The 17,878-nt window shown below is 28.9% G+C and overlaps 1 protein-coding gene across 2 annotated transcripts in view; it reads left to right on the plus strand.

Moving 5' to 3' along the window:
* The first annotated feature begins 1,513 nt into the window (after positions 1-1,513).
* LOC129960184 (disheveled-associated activator of morphogenesis 1-like) overlaps positions 1,514-17,878 on the plus strand; it is a 109,370-nt gene continuing 93,005 nt past the window's right edge. For both annotated transcript variants that reach the window (XM_056073397.1, XM_056073399.1), the window contains exon 1: positions 1,514-1,661. The gene's annotated coding sequence lies outside the window, so the exon portion shown is untranslated. The remainder of the gene's footprint in view (positions 1,662-17,878) is intronic.

The following is a 17,878-nucleotide window of genomic DNA, read 5'->3' on the forward strand; positions in this document are numbered from 1 at the left end:
GAAAATTATGAACATCCTGTTATGTATAATTAACTTTAATTGAAAGGAAACAGAACTAGCATTCCCAGAGAATCATCTAGTCACAAGATGGGGCAGGTTTATGATTAAAAAAATAAGCTAATTAATTTTCACTTAAGCATTCCAAATTCTTCGTATTTGTATGCAACATTTTAAGTACATATACCAAAGATTTTTGTTGTACATCAGATGAATTGTACACAGTGTATATGTCTCATAAGAGAAGGTAAAAATATATTTAGCAAGAGCAATCGATGGAATGCCAAAGTATCCGCATACAAGCATTTTTTTAAATATATATCCTATTTCTTTATTTGAAGGCAAATAATTATAATTCAAAGTAAAATCATACAAAATCCTCTTATATGTATTATTTCTGGGTAAAATATGAATAGTGTTTGGACCAAACAATTTTTAAATTTTTCAACTTCTTAAAAGAATTAAAGAAATTTTTTAACAGTTTTAAAAACTGCCAAAAGCTAATTTTTTACTTCTGTTGTTAATAATCCAAGAAATAATTATTATTGATACAAAATTTAGCTTAGCTCTGTGAATGGCATCTAAGAGGCAAATAATTTAAAATAAATGCAATATATCTATTCAACTAGAATAACTTGACTCGAGAAAAATAATTTGTTCTCTGTATAGAAACACAGTTTTTAATGAATAAAAATTTTACTATTTCATTAATTGTCTTCCTTATGCTTCATAATATTTGAGAATAAATTTCGAGTAAAATTCTTAGATTCCTAAAGTAAACAAACTATTAGTGAACTTTACGTTCACTAAAAGTTTATTTACGTTTATTTTACGTTATTAGTGAACTTTACGTTTATTTACGTAAAGTTCATTCGCTTAGTTTCATTTTTTATTTGTAAAGTTGCACCTTTATTTTAATTCATTTATAATCCCAAAACACATGTTAGCACTTTATTATTTCAACTCTGCATTTTTTTTTTTTTTTTTTTTGAAAATGTTATCTCATTTTTATAAAAACTGAATGAAAGCAATGTGGATATAAATGGGGCTCCCAATGTCAGAATTAGTCCGTCACTGGACCGAGATAATTTTTTAAAATAATTTTTGCTTATCAACTCGTGCATTGAATGATGGCATTTTAAAACTAAAATTATTAATGTCTCAAGAGATCTATGCAACAGTCTCTTCCTTAAACACTCATCTCAAATAAATTCTTATGATTTCACGCCTTATATTATTAGCTTCCATTTCGGGCATTTCATATTTGAATGATAAGTTTATAAGTATTCGATAACGCATGGGCAAGAGGGTTAAAGAGTTGATTCTGTCTTGGAGTTGAAGCTCTTGAATATCGATTGAAACCGAAAGAGTTGATCTAGCCGAAAATAACTCCGCATCCTGCCTCCCGATATGTTTTCATCCTCGTACTGAAAAGTAGAGAGACAAGCTCCCACTAGATGGCGCTGTTTATCTTACTTCGTCATTTCAGAAAAGGCGGGAGAACGCCGGAGGATGTGGATGGAAGCTCAAGAGTGAATTAGAAATCTTCCGCATCATTGAAAGCATCGATTTCTTTCCTTTGCAAAGCAAAACATTACGATTCCAACCTGGGAAAAACAAAAGCTCCTCGCGAACAGCAATGCCCTATTTGGAGCGTTGATCAGGTAAATATGCATGCATTTTGAAAACATTGCATTGAACTAGAGCATCATGACCTGCAATTTGACCACAGTTTAGAAGAGTGAATATAATAACGTGGCGACTTTGCAGATATCTTTAAAAAATGAGCTATATATTTTCTACAGGGAACAAAATATATTAGTAATCTTATTCCACAAGAATGCTGTTTGGTGATGGTTTCCATTCATTATTTTTTTTAAAAAAACAGAGTTTTGGTTAAAATGAGGTCACTGACCCACATTCGCTTGCACTGCTCTAGAAGACTTTTTTTTTTTTTTTTTTTTTGCTATAAATGAATAAGAACTATATTCGCAGCTTCAATCAATTATTGTATGAGAGAACGCATTGCTTACAGAGCTATGGTGAGCATATCGATTAATATTAAAAGGTATTCTTTTCATAAAATTTTTGTAATTTTAGCAAAAAAACACGAATTTATAAACTTATTTCTTTCTCTGTTGATTTCGCTTAGACCTGAAATATCTTGACGTGGGAATTTGGAACGCATTTGGAAAATAAACAAAAAAAAATGCATTAATTAATTGTAAATAAAATCGAATTTAAATTAAAAATTTCTTATTCGCTAAATTTAACAAAGGGTTTTAAGTCACAATGTTTTTTTTTCCTTTCTATTTTAAATTAATAATACTTGAATCCGAAAAAATGCAGAAACTAAAAATTTTCGCGACTCCTTTAGTGTTCCCGCTGTTTACGAAGTTTTGAAATGGAATTTATGTCTATTTAAAAAATAAATATTTATCTCTTAAATCTCTTGATGATGTGAAAATATTTCTGTTAATGAAGAATTCATTATAAATAAAATTTCGCTGATGATATCAACATCTTTAAATATCTCAATAAATGAAACGGTGAGATTAGATTTGACCATCTTCACTGATTTTTGTGGTTCATATTTGTATGAATAAACTAACAATTGTTTCTTTTCATCGTGATGTATGATGCAAACCGTTGAAATTAGGATTTCATAACAATTACATTATAGTATTAGTTTGGGAAGAAGTTCATATGAAATGTGTCTCAATGTTTATTAATAGTTAGAACTAATTGTCATCGTAAACATAGATTTTTATCCAATTAAAGCTTTGCATAATTTATCGTTCCTTTAATTTCTTGGCTAAAATGATTTGAACTTCTTTTTATTAAAACATAAATAATCATCATTTTTTCTCATGCAAAATAATAGGCAAGAGTATTCAGATGAAAAACCTTATTGCATGAAGCAGAATTTTTTTTTAATTAATTTGTTTTATTTTGACGAAATCTTTCTTTTTAGAATATTGACTTATTTATGAAATATCATTAATTATCTAATATTATATTTATTACGGCATATCTTTTCCCCGTTTTAAGAAATTCTTAGAAATGAAACAATTTTTTATGATTTCAATCGCTTTATGTATTCCCCAAGGTGAATATTTTTCCAAAAGTCATCTTTAAAAAAATTCAGTATTTTGAAAATATTTTCTATTTAATGCTGATACAAGACTGCGTCAAAAAATCCAGAAAATTTGCAATGCAGACAAACAAAATAGAAAATGAAAATGTGTGTGATTTAGATCTAAATATGATTTTCTGAAAAAAATAATTCGGCAATAATTTCTTTAATTTTTGTTATTATTTAGTTCCTTTACAAAAACTTAGGCAATGTAGACATATTTAATGCCAATACCGAGATTCTAAAGAACTTATTTATAATACCATAGTATTTTATTTGGTGAAGGTCTAGCAACATTCACTATCATTCCTTCTCTTCTGAAATTTACATTTATACAGTCTTTCCATGGTTCAATAATTTCTTGAATCTTTTATTTGGCGCTCCATGAGAAACATAGTTAGAAATTGAAGCTTCCGTGGCCATACTGAAATATCCAAAGAATAAAATTGAGAATCAAAAAGTTACCGGTTCTCTGATTAACACTTTAAAATTTTTCAGAGTAGGATTTTGCTGGCCAGCTTCCGCCAACGCTCATCGCATATATGATAAACTTTAACAGTAAATATTGTAACTTAATAAAATTAATATAACTGTAATTGTAAAAAAATGCTTTTTACAATTCATTTCTATTCTAGATATTTATTTAATGCAAGAAAACAATAATATATTTCACATTTTAATCAATATAATGAAACATTTTATATTCATTTATATATACTCAAAAAATATTTTTTATTTAAAACAATCGAAATAACCTCTGATATAATTTTCTTTAATTAATCACTGATTAGAGGAATAAATCTAAGGTCCTACTGATTTAGGACCAACGTACAGCTACAAATTATCATTTATATTCTATTATAAGCATCGTTTAGGAATTTCTCACTCATTGTCTATGTTTGAATAATTTGTGAGCTGTTTTATTTAATAATGCAAAATCTATGGCTTCGGATTAAAAAACCTAATCATATTTTTCATTTAAATATATTTACAATTATAATTACATTAACATTCTCGTTGCAGTTTCATCCATGATACATAACATGGGGTAGAAAAATAAAATCATCATGAGAGAAGCGTTATACTCACTTCTCAGTACTGTTCCTTAGCTTTGTGTACTGCCATAGAAAATCTTTATTGGTTATTACAACAATCTGTTATGAATTTGTAATCTGACGGAACTTGATGAGTCTTCTGGCTAACGCCGCAGTTCCCTTTTTATAATTCAGTGTGTAAAAATCTAAATTTACTCTAAACTAGTTTATCGCCTAGAAAATACCTAATATTTAGTATGACGATAAAGTGAACTGTACCATTTGAGTATCTTGAGAAGTGACTTCTTTTATTAGAAAATCAGTTTCTAAAAATCGTTTCTTTATGATATCTGTAATAATTGAAATTTCTGATCGTCATGATTGGGAGGTTTCAAGAAGAGTTGCATTTAACATTTATATACGCAACAATTAGTGGAATTGATAGCATTCAGCCTTGCTGCATAGAATGCGAAAGAAAACCCCTTAGAAAGAATATTTTTATAAACACTTGGATGGTGGAGACCTTCCTTGTTCTAGTACCTTAAAAATGGCTCCAGATTTGGATTATGTGTGATAAATATTTAACGCGTACTGATGTTTGAACCTTGCAACTCTATCTTCCTCTTACTCATACATCAGTCTATTTATCTGCGATTTCTCTTAAGGAGACGGTGGACTCTATTAGACTCTTTTGCGAATTATTCTCTTTGGTTTATGAAATTTTTTATGCATCTATATTAAAAAATAAATACGTCAGATTTATTTAAAAAAAAGCATTTTAAAACGAAATATAATATTTTTTTAAAAAGTTTAAAAGATATATAATTTAAAAAAATTTCAAAATATTCCAGGCGGCTTACTTTTTAATTTTTTTTAGTATTTTTTCTTATTACCCAATGTAAATTTATTAGGAACAAAACAGTGTATGATTTTGTAACAGCAATTAAAGGCTAATTTTTGAGAAATATTTTTATGCACGCTTATTGAATTTTCATAGGAATTTTAAGTTTTTTGAATTAAAATTGACTTTTAATTATATAAAAAAAACTCGAAACATAAAATGCATGCCCTATTTTGTTTTAATGTTTGACCGAAATCTTTATTATCAATTTCTTCAAAAATTAAAACAGCTGGAACAAAGATATTTAAATCGAATTATAACATCATTTTGAGAAAAGCCATTAGGATGTACTTTTTTTCTTCTTAACACTTTGAATATTTATTTTATTTAATAATACATTTTATAACACTATTTTAGTTGAATATAAACATATGTTTTAGTGATGAAACTATAAAAATAAAATTGCACGTCTTCGTCCATTTTTGCTTATTTCAAAGTTCGCTTCCCTTTAAAGTAAATGTGAAAATTATGTCGAAACACACACTTAAAAACAACTTAAACCATTCGTGTTCCATAATTGAATCAATATTTTAAAGAAATTTTGTTTATAAATACCATAAAAAATCAATTAATCATTTACTGAATAAGTAAAATGCCAAACTGAAAGTGGGATGAAAAGGTTTTGTGCTTCAAATTGCACGATAAGAAGGAAAAATAAAGGAAATGGAGCGAAAGTGAGAGAAAACCCAGAAATATATGGGCACGGAGAGAGTGCAAAAACTCGATTCTCTTCAAATCTGCTATCCAGAACTCTCTTTATGCTAAGGCAAAGAACTCACCTTTCCAATGGAAATGGAGAGCGAGAAAATATCCAGAAATATTGGACATTGAGAGAATACAGAAACTCGATTCTCTTCAAATCTGCTATCTAGAACTCTCGCTACGCCAAGGCAAAGAACTCGCCAATCCAAAAATAGGAAATAAATGGCTACTAATTTAAACGCATTTCTTATTTCTAAAGTTAAATTTTCATAGCAATTACTTCAAAGATAGAAAGAGTAAATAAAAAGATCATGATTCAGTGTATGAAGACCCAATCATGGAACGTTCCAAATTGCATTTTCGACATTCATTGCTTTTTTTGTTTGATTTGAAAAAATCTGCTGCCGAAGCCCATCAGACACTTTTAGAAACTTATGGTGATGCTGTTCCGTCATATCCCTATTGTCATTTTTGGTTTGAACGATTTAAGAGTGGTGATTTCGATGTCAATAACAAAGAACGGCTTGGAAGACAAAAGAAAAAAAAATCGAAGACAATCAATTGCAAGACTTATTGGTTGAAAATGGGGAAAAGTTGTAGAAAATGATGGAAAATATTTTCATTGATTTATATTGTACCAGTTTTTCTCAATAAATGCCTTTTTAAAATGAAAAAAATTATCAAAATACATGCACGCACCAAATAAATAAAGAAACTTTTGTGAAATAAAAGTTAAAATAAATTTAGATTGAATTAAGTTGCTTGAAATGCTACTACAAAAGTGTAAAATATCCTAGAATACGAAATTAATATATGACAATGCTTTACAAAAATTATTTGTATTTAAGTTATTTATAAACTGGAAATGCAAATAGGTCTTATTAGAATAAGCACCATTTTATAACCGAGATTTATTCAACATAATACTAAAAAATATACAGACATTGTTTAAGATTTTGTATATAGCATAACTTTAGAAATCAGAATTAACCTGTAGCAACCTATTGAGACATGTGCTATTTTCCAGAGGAATATTAATAACTAGAATTCACATGAAACTCTTTTTTTTTAATTGCATTTATTTTTTACAATTTATATTTTTAATAAAAATTGTATTTTTAATGCCAAAATTTGGTTAAAATCGGCGATGTCTATGCAGCAACATATATCTAAGTACTTGATCAAATTTAATTGGCAAGAGTTCTGAAATTTCATATAATAAAGAAAGATTAAAGTAACATAGTATCATTTCATTGTATATCCAAATGATTGCATTAAAATTTCTACGGATATTAAATAATAGACCAAACTTGAATCACAAAATCCAGAATAAAATTTGTGAGCTAGGCCCGACATATTAATGAATTAATGACAAAAACATAAAATAATTTAAACCCTTTTACTTCATTTTCGATTAAAGTAACTAAACAAAAGTAATGCAGACTTCCCTTTTGAAGATGAAATATTTCATATTTGCTGTTACAACACAAGCCTTCATATGCTATTCTTTTACCTCTTTCTCTATTTTACTAACTTAATACCTGAATAATATAGAACAAGCATTGACTCAAACTAAAGGGAGCACTTATTAATCAGCAAGTTTCCTTTAATATCAAGTCTTAATTCAAGTGTAATTCAATTTCTCAAATTTAAATGATAAAAATGATATTCACTCTTTCTTCAAAAAGAGAGAATAACTTCTCGATTAAGAATGGCTACCGGTGTTGAATCTGTCGCTTTGACCTTTGGATTGGCCGTCTGCACATCGTTATCTCAAAAATTTTCTGGGGGCTCTCTGCTATAACACTGGAGTATCATATCTGGACAATGGCAAAAGATTTTGTTCCATCCCTTGTGCAAGTGCACAAGGCAAATAGGTTTGGAGATAACGCGGTTAGATTCTCATATTTTCTTGGGATTAATCATCATGTGCATATTTGGAAGGTTAAAGAAAATCAAGGGGCTTGGTTGGAAATCTTGCTATAGAACTACTTCGGAAAACCGGAAAAAAAAATGTCTGTGAGAATCATCGTCGTTCTTTTGCAAGCTGTCTTTCTTTCTCTGTTCAAAAGATCCAAACAAAACCTTTTAAAATCAAATGTTTGCCAATCTCACCAAAATTAATCAAGTTGATAGGCTGAAAAGTAAATTCCAGCAAAAATCAATAGAGCTAATTGGTTGAAGAAATAAAATCTAGCAACCTCGACATTTTTATCACAAACTGAAGCCGAAGCAAAACGCACTAAAGAATTAGGAACTAAAGGTGTAGATCGGAACATGATAATAGAAGGCGATATGCGTAGAAAGTTTAGAAGATCAAACCAATCTGGGGAGGGGTCTTTAAGAAAGACAACTCATATTCATCACTCCCACATAATAATTTACGTTTTTTCTTGACATCCAAGGCTCAGAAAATCAATTTTGAAAAATTTCTTTGACTTGCTTTTGTTAAATATCGGGCATTATCCGAAAGACAACAATCAGGTGCTGGTAAAACCAGGATGCGGATTTATGTAAGTAACTTCTGTCAATGTTACAAGTGAAATCCCACTCTCATGAACATCTTAATAAAACTAAAAATTATTAGTATTTTCCTCATGAAATTTCAAATGTAAAAGTGCAATTAAAAGAGAAAGAAAATTAAAAGCGAAAAATATTGGGCTTTTTTTTGCTGTTGTTTATTTTCAAGTGAAAGTTATTACATGTGTAATTCCATCAATTAGGAATTTTTATCACCACAAATATCCTTTCTATACTACGGAATAGAGATTATGAAATAAGAAGATATTCTTGACAAGAACGGAAAATATATCAATCAATGTAATTATTAGTAGCAAACTACAAATAAACATCCCTGAAGCATTTTCACACAAAATTGGAAATATGCATAAAGCTAATCTTGCAGGCAAGCAAGAGGCCAGATAAATGATAATCTCAAAGTGATTATCTAATACTAACATTATCATAAAAATTACACGAAATATAACTCTTACAAATTACACAAAATATAGTGCTAAGCAATGTAGAACTGAAACTTTCTAAAGTCCAAAAATACCTAGGGATAGTCCACACTTACAAAAAAAAAAGTGTTTTTTTAAAAAAGCAAAGAAAGATAAAGAGTATCTCTGTAATTAAAACATACTATAAGGAGAAACGTAAAAGAAGTATATAAAGAAAAACAAAAACTATAAGCCGAAATGTCTAACCTGATAGTAATTCATCTTCTAATAAAACCACAAAACATTTCATACGGGAATTAATGTTATCAACTTATGTATCACAGACATGTTAATACATGAGCAGAATAATTTAAGCTTATAAGAGGTATTTTTGTATGTGTGTGTGTGTTGGCATAGGATAGGATAGATCTATAGTTAAAAATTCTAATGTTTTATAAGAAAAGGCTGTTCATTTCATTTTTTAAATTTTAATTGGATCATAATTAATTTAAAAAATCAGCGATATTTTGACGTTCTTCCGCTATTATTTCCGAAAATAGCAAAAATTTGGTTTTAACTATCTTAATTAATTGCTGCATAACTTTTTTCTACATTTTAAAGATTTTTTCAAAATATTTTTTTATGATTTTCAACAACAGATTTTATTGTTGCAATGGAATTCCAATCGTTTTCATTTATTCATCAAATATTTAATCGCAAGATTTTCTTTCATTTTTCTAGAAGAAAGATTCCACTAATTATTTGAGAGTTTACGTGAAGAACCAGAAAGTGTAATTACATAGCCGCAAAAAATATAGAATACATAGATTCTTAAGTTGTTAATGATGTAATGGTCTCCATTAGGAATGCTCATGCACACAATAAACAAAATAAGTATGAAGCTATTAATATTAAACAAATTTCTGTCGTAATTCGAAGACCAAACATACTTTACTGAGTGAATCATGGACATGGTTGCATTAAATTTAATATAAATTAAACAGAACCAGCATTCTCGGCGAACCAAGTGGGTGCCAAAGGTGGCTTATATATCAGTATGATTTCGTTGTAAATTTTTAGTTTGACTTTCAAATACTAATGAATTGGTATATTTAAACAAAAAAAAATGGGTCATCTATTTTAAATTTCAACATAAAAAGGGTAATAACTTGAGATGTTGATGAGAGTGGGATCTCACTGGTAACTTTAATATGAGTGGTTTATATGAATTCGCAATCTATACACTGCTTGTTTCCAGCACCTGACAGTTACCTTTTAGATAAGGCCGGGTATTTTGCGAAAGCAAGTCGAAGAAATTCTCTCCATTGATTTTCTGAGACCTGGATCCCAAAAGAAAAGTAAATTATTGTGTGGAAGAGACGAATATGCGTTGTCTTCCTTAAACAGCGGATGCTTCCCTCTCTTATCTCCTAACCTTTCTGTAACTTTCGCCTTCAATTACTATACGCCGGTTTCATCTCTGAATTCTTAATCCTTTCTGCTAGCGCGTTTTGCTTCGCTTATCAATTTGTGATAGGTTTGTCCCGGTTGCTAGATTTTATTTTTTCAACAAATCGACTGCATTAATTTTGAAGATTGTTGGTACATTTTTTAATTTAAAATATTTACTTGGATTTTTTGAGTAGAGAAAGAAAGAGATTTCGAAAAATCAATGACCAATTTTAGGGACATTTTTCTTCATTATACAGAAGTAGTTGTATGTTAGCGCACCCATCATGGCCACTTGGCTATTTTTAACCTTCCAATTTCGCTCAAGATGACTGAAATATTCCAATCCCTGGTCCTAAGAATCATCAGGATCTCACAACGTAGACTTTGATCCTACTTGCTTGTGCCTCGATATCTAAGCGCATATCTGAACAACTTCGCTGAAGTAGTGAAGAGAATCTTTGATGATTTGGCGACTGTCAGTCGGCATCACAGTAACTTGCGATATCCTAAAGGGCGGAGTTTTGCAACAGGCGCTAAATTATTTTGTGGTCTTTCTAATGGAAAATCTATTGAATACAAGAAAATATCTTGAACTAAAATAATTTGTGCTCTTAACTTTAACTTTATGCTTATTTCCTAACATTGGTTATTTGATTTCAAGATAATTTCTATATTTTTATTAATATATTTTTCGGCATCTATAACATTTATTTTTCCGCCTTTCTACAGAAAATATACTTCATTATTAATAAAGTAATTATACTATACATTTTCTCAAAATAGCTCTGCACTACTAAACCGGCCTTGTATTTTCCGTATGTGTGCGTGCGTGCGTGCAAATGTGTTCAATTCAGGAAAAGTTTTTGTAATTTTACTTAAGCATGTAATAAACAGAAGTTAATATAAAATAAAAATTTCACACTACATTATTTCCAGGGAAACTCGTCGGGAAAACATTTATTAATACTTTCCTATTTATCTGTAAAAAAACCTTATTCCTAAAAGGTTCTAAAATTTGTAGTGGTTTTTTTAACTGCATAGCATCTACGTCTGTGCACAATTTTATTGAAGCAGACAATCGGTGTTAAATAAAGAAACAAAAGAAATGAAACAAATAGGAACTAATGTATTTATTATAAATATAAAATGATTCATACAATATAATTTTTGGCAACTAACAATTTTTTAATCGACCTACTTATAACTCCCACCACCAAAAACAGTGACCCTAGGTAGCTGCCTAGTCGGAAATCCGTTTGTTTTAATTACAGTAGTTTTTCTCAAAATCTTTTATAACCAAATAAAGAAGCTTTGGGACTTTCAACTAATATTAATTGGAATCTCAAATATCTTTTTAAATCGCGCATCTGGTTCAAGAACCAAGAATGTCAGGGCATCTCCCTCCATTTCTAATTCATCAAAAGAACAGGTTTGTTGTCTTTTTCTATCACAGCAAGGAGACATTTTCTTTTTTCCCCCATTCATAATATAATATACTGTCATTATGTATTATAAATAGTAAGGCAAAGCAGTGAGTTTCAATACAATACATTTAAACAGAAGTATAGCATTAAATATATTGGTATCCTAAATTCAGTGAATAATCATATTTCCTAATAAAGAAAGTAAAATTAAAAATAAAATGTTTTTGAACGATGATTATAGAGATTATAAAGATAATAATAGAAATAAAAATAAAATTGCATCTTAGAGGGTTATGAATCTACATATTAAGTAGCATTAAAATGATACTTTTAAAATGGCTATAAAAGAAATAAAAAAAGACGGGGGAAAATTAGAATAGAAGCATGTATTAAAAGACATCGAAATATTGAAATATCACTTTTCTTACCTTTACTTCGAAAAATTTATAGATAAATTTTTCATCGTACAATTCCTGTTCTATGTAATTTTCAGCAAATAAGAGTCACTGCTCATTTAAGTCATACTATTTCTCAAACATTTCTTGATGTGATTTAGAACACAAAAATTCTGCATTACAATTAGCATGAATATCCAATTTGGAGGAAAGTAAATAAAAAAGTAATTAAGGATTTTTCTCTCAGATATTTGCAACTTTCAGCATTTATTGATTAAAAAAATACTGTGACATTATTTTTACTCATTTAATTCATCTTAAATTATTAAAAGCTGAAGTATTCTACTTGAATGTCAATGATACGTTCGAAGAAAAAACAAATATTCTCAATACTAGTAAGGCTGATTCTAGCGAAATAGAAAAACCGAACTATGAATATTGGAAATCGACAATGATATAAAGGATTCTACTCAAAATGTATCCCTTTCATTGTCTAAATAAGCGACAATCGTCAATTCTTTGTATACGTTTAGTTTAAAAGAAATTGTTGATTTAATAATATCATTTTTTTATCATTTTTAACTCAAATATCCCTAATTTCGCGAATTTTGAAATTATTTATTGCTTTTTTTCTTAGGATTTTTCCTTCATGGCCGAATCTTCACTGTAAAATCTGAGTTCAAGCATCAAAGATTGAAAAATGTCTAAATACTTTTCATTAAGAATTGTATCTTGAATGCATATCATGCATTCAATTACTGATCAAATTTCCGCTGCGACCAAACATCAGAATTCAATCAGCTGGGTGAAAAATGATCCATCAATCAGCTTCTTAATTTAGTTCCGTTTTGCGTGACAGTCGCGAAAAAGACATCAGTTCATTCATCCATTGGAAATGTTGCGCAGCATATCGGATTTATATCAATCTCATATTATTATTGTAAACTGATAAAATTCAAATTATCATTGAAAAAAACTGAAGAAAAAATTCTTTTCTTTTCTTCTTTTTTTTTTTTTTTTGATAAATAATATAATAAAAGAAAGTAGTTAAAGAATCCACTGTCGCTCAATGTGATATCCGTGTGGCGTGAATGTAAAGTGTCCGCTTACTAACCTTGTGTTCATGTTTTCTTCTTGCATTTTCATGGCTAACCTATTTACGAATCCGAATCTTGGTAAATCAATTTTTAACTGATGTTTGGGAAATTCAACATTTCTTATGACTTACCATTTTTTAAAATTTAATTACTTTTCTCTCATATTTAAAATAGTTCCATTCTTACTTACTTCCTCATGCCTATGCTCTAAATTTAAAAATGACAAATATTTGCTTCAAGAGCTTTCGAGTTACTTCTATAGAAAGTAAATTAAATTGCACAAAATGCTCTAAATAGCATGTTCCTCATACTAGTTTTCATCAATAGATTAAAATGAAACAGTTTTATATACATTGAGAATCTAAATCAAACGACGAAAACTATAGTTGAGAAGAGTATTTTGAAAGGATTAAAATGAGGAGAAAAATTCGATGAAAACTTTAATATTTGTTTTTAAGCAGAAAAAAATGTTTTATAAGCATGTACTGTATTTGCGACTAATCGCAAATGGTCTGATGTCTATAACCAACAGAAGAGGAAGCTTGCCGAAGGGGAGGAAAGAAAGAGCATACGGGGGGGGGGTCAGGCACAATTTATCTAATTTAACTTCAAAATAACTCGTAATAATTAATTTTACAATTAATAAAATTCAGTAAAGTATTAATTAGCTCATTAAAATGTTTAACCCTCTCAAATTCGTTGTTTATTCAGATACTAATCCTAATTTTTTTCTTTCTCATTGTTAAAAATTTGCTATAATATTTGCAAAAAAAAAATTAAAAAAAAATTCCCGGAGTTTTTTTTTTAAAGTTATTTTTTTATTGACCATCTAAAAGTTTCCGTATGTAAGTCTATTTTTTATAACACTCTTGAGATTTAATTGAACTGAGATCTAATTCTCGGAAAAAAAATACGGCTATATTTCATTCTAGATGTTAGTATACCATCGATATATTTAGTTGCCATCGATTTATCAATTTGTTTGAAATGATAAATCGATGGCAGGTAAATTGTTTCGAATTAAATGAAAAAAACAAATAAAGAATCATATTCACAACAAATGGTAATTGAAATGCATACTCGTTAATTTTTTGGTCTGAGAGTTGGTAAATCGTTTTAAATAAACAAGTGATTAAATAATTTTTTCCAAAATTGGATAAAGCAGGAAATAAAAAAAAGCTTTATTCTAATTGTGAATGCTCACTAAAATGCATAATTAATAATTGTTTTTGTTTCGTTTGTATATTTCTTAATAAAGTATTTCTAATAAAGATTTTTAATTTATAAGACTGTCTAGCATTTTTTTAATTTATAAGACTGTCTAGCATTTGTAAGAAAATAGATACCGTTGAACTTCCGTATGCGTTTGTTCCCCCCTTGTAAATAAGGACAGTTGAAATAAAATGGCATAAAGGAATATTAACTCGTTTGAAGGGCTTTTTAAAGAAATTGAAAAGTGGAATTTCATTCCATATAAATTCACTTGATCGAAATAACAGATCTTTCAGATGGTAGGAAGAAAGGACCAGAAGATTACGTTATGCTTTCAGCCATAGGCATCGATTTTTTAAAGAAAGATTTCATTCTGGAACAAGATCCCGGCTTCCATTTCTAATTATTATGGCATAGATGTTTCACTTGTGTCCTCGCATTTGCGATTATGCGCACTTGTTTCCTCGATGACAATACACTATTTTTATATTTTCAGAATTTAATTTTCAATGAATTACTTGTTTATTTAAATTTTGATCCACAAGAATGGCACCACCTGGTAATACAGCAAAAAATATTGATTTCAAGATTACCAAATATTTGTAATGATGTTTATCCATTAAAGACTACAATGTAGAAAAGGATTAAAGTAAAAAATTCATCTTTTTAGTTGATTAATAAATGTATGATTTTATTTAACTTACATTACATACATTTGAAAATTACAGGAAATGATTAATCTTAAAATTACCATACATGAATAGTCTTTGAGTTGTAATAAATAAAATGCCGTCCCTTTTTATAATTTATGTTTCATTTTTATCATAATCAGTAACGTTTGAGGCAATGAACAAGTACAGAGCATCCTAGAATTATAAATCAAATGTTTTATAAATTAATCAAATGTTTTATAAATTAATCAAATGTTTTATAAAATGCCTTTGTTGTTTCATATACACATTTATTTTTACGAATAAATAATAAGTAGGAAGGCATCATTTAACCAAGTATCAGATTTTATAAAATCACATTTATTAAAAACATTTGATTAAAATTCCCTGAAATATGTTCTGATGAATTTAAAACTAAAATTTTCTTTTCATTTTCTGGAAATGGAAAAAAAAAAAAAAAAAATCCTGAGCTTTTTTATTTTTTTTTATTTTGAAACAAAAGCCATTTAATTCCATATAAAAAATAAATTAGTCGAAGGAAAAATAATTTAAATTGCAAATTTTACTTTTTTATATTGATCATTAAAATACTGTGATTTTTTAAATAAAAATTCTGTTTTGCAACTTTTGTACTTAAATAAAAAAAAAGCATTATTTAAATTATTTCATTTTATTATTCAAAATGCATTTTAAAGGAACGAAAATGCAAGCAAGCAGAGTGAGCTTAAAGAGGCCAATGCAGATAAAAATCGAAACTGTTGAATAAGGCTCAAAATTTCTAATCCGGAATAAACAGTTGCTTTATACTTTTTTAACAGAAAGCTGATCTGAGAGCTATAAGTTCTAAGGTTTCTTTGAAAGCTAATTCAGCTCGAATCCTTATTTCTGTCATACCAGTATCTCTTACGTTACTTTAGATGAAACTAATTGGATCAGATAAGATCCTGAAAAGAAGATAAGATTGTGTCTGTGAAGGACATGATTGTGTTTTTCGCAATACAAAGGTTTTGGAGATCAATTTCTAATTAACTATTGTTAAAAAATTCTTAGTTTGTTCTTAATTTATTGTTTGTTGATTAGATTAGCATACTATTTGGAACCCATAAGAAAGATACTTGGAGACAGATCTTACATTTTGTATCGTAATCAGAAGGCATTTCAATACCTTTTCCCATACTACACCAGCAAGATCCTAATGAATATAGAGCGCACACTAGGTGATGAAATATTTGTAGAATCAGGTCTTATTACAATGTGATCAATTATGCTATCATTAGGTGCAAAATAATTAAGTGCAAATTGTTTTCATTTATTTTTAATTGCTGGGTTTTACTATTGCGAAAATGCTCTAGAGAGAAAATTCGAGGTAGATAATTTTCATAAATCTGTCGATGTGAAAAATTAGAATAGCTATTTTTGGAGTGATGAAATAATTTAGGAATTCGATATTAAGAATATCAACATCTCCGAAATGGAGTTTATAAGGCAAATGTGGATCTTTCAGTTGTTATTATTAAGAATTTGAAAATAGATGAGAATTGGACCTTTCAGCGGCTCTAGAATGGTTATATTTCTTAACAGTTGAATGATTTTGGACTTTTTGATTAATTAATCAAAGGATTGTATTTGTCTAAATTTATACGAAGTCCACTCTTAATGAAGAAGTAAAGTTCTATCTTGATTACTATTTCTGCAAAAATATGAAGAGTTTTATTTAATCTAAGCAAGTGATTTTCATCTCACGTACAATCATGCTATTTTTTTCCCCCAAGAACAATCGAAGCCGGAAAAGAATTAATTTACATCGGGAACATATCACTATCGAAAACGAAACAGGAATAATTGCGTTCTTGGAGAAACTGCCACTTTGGCACGTCAATAAATATATTTTGATCTCACAAGTCAATCCCATCATGCAAAAAGGTTTGCTGTGTCGATCTATAGATCAAAGACCTTCTGCCAAACTCTCTGGAACTGCCTTGTAAATTCTGAGGAGTCAAACAACTAGGGAAAAAGTTTGAATAGTAATCTGACAACGATTCAAAATGATGGAGGTATTCTGAAATAAAGTATTCACCTGCTCCATTTTCTATGGTGTGTTTAACCAATTGAAGGTCCATCCTACACATATTTTTATAGAGCAATTGAAAAAAAAAAGAATCTTGGCAATTATCCCCTGTTTTTATTTATTCCTTTTCGCTGTCTTTTTAATACCAAACTATTAATTTTAATAATTCCGTTTTGAGAATAACAACTGCTTTCTTTTACTCTTTTTCAAATTTCTGTAATATTGACAAAGAAAGAGCAAAATTGTTCTAAAACTTATTATCTGTTCAGAAATATGATTTAAACACGAATGATTCAAAGATCAAATTTCAAAAATCAGACATGCATATTTCCAAAATTTGAAGGCGAATTGGAATTCCCGAAAGTAATGCTTTCAGTAGATATGGATTCTTCAAAAGGAACCTAAAATATCTGACTGTTCATTGTAATTGGGAACTCTATTTACGAGTTATTCTGTAAACATCTTTCATCTATTTTTACGTGACACCATTGATCTAAGCATGATGATTGAAGATAAAAGCATGATGTTTGATGTGGCTCAAATGGAGCTTAGACCGTTATAGCTTTCTTTTAGAGATTGGGCTTTCTAAGGGTTTTTCCTCAAGCTATCATGGGCCATAAAAAAAGTCAAGCGTAGAGAACAAACTTAATTTATTATCAAGAGTTACATATAAACAGGGTTACTTTTCAACATAATCGCAATGAATATTCAGGCATTTTTCATATCGATGCACCAGGTATCCGATTCCCTCTTTGACGAACGTTACCACCTACTTAGCGAAGAGCGTGAAATGTGTCCTAGCATTTCTTTGCAACTCTTCATAGTCTGAAAGTTTTTCTTAGTTTTTTCA

The sequence above is a fragment of the Argiope bruennichi genome, chromosome X2, assembly GCF_947563725.1.
Source record: "Argiope bruennichi chromosome X2, qqArgBrue1.1, whole genome shotgun sequence".
Lineage (NCBI taxonomy): Eukaryota > Metazoa > Arthropoda > Arachnida > Araneae > Araneidae > Argiope > Argiope bruennichi.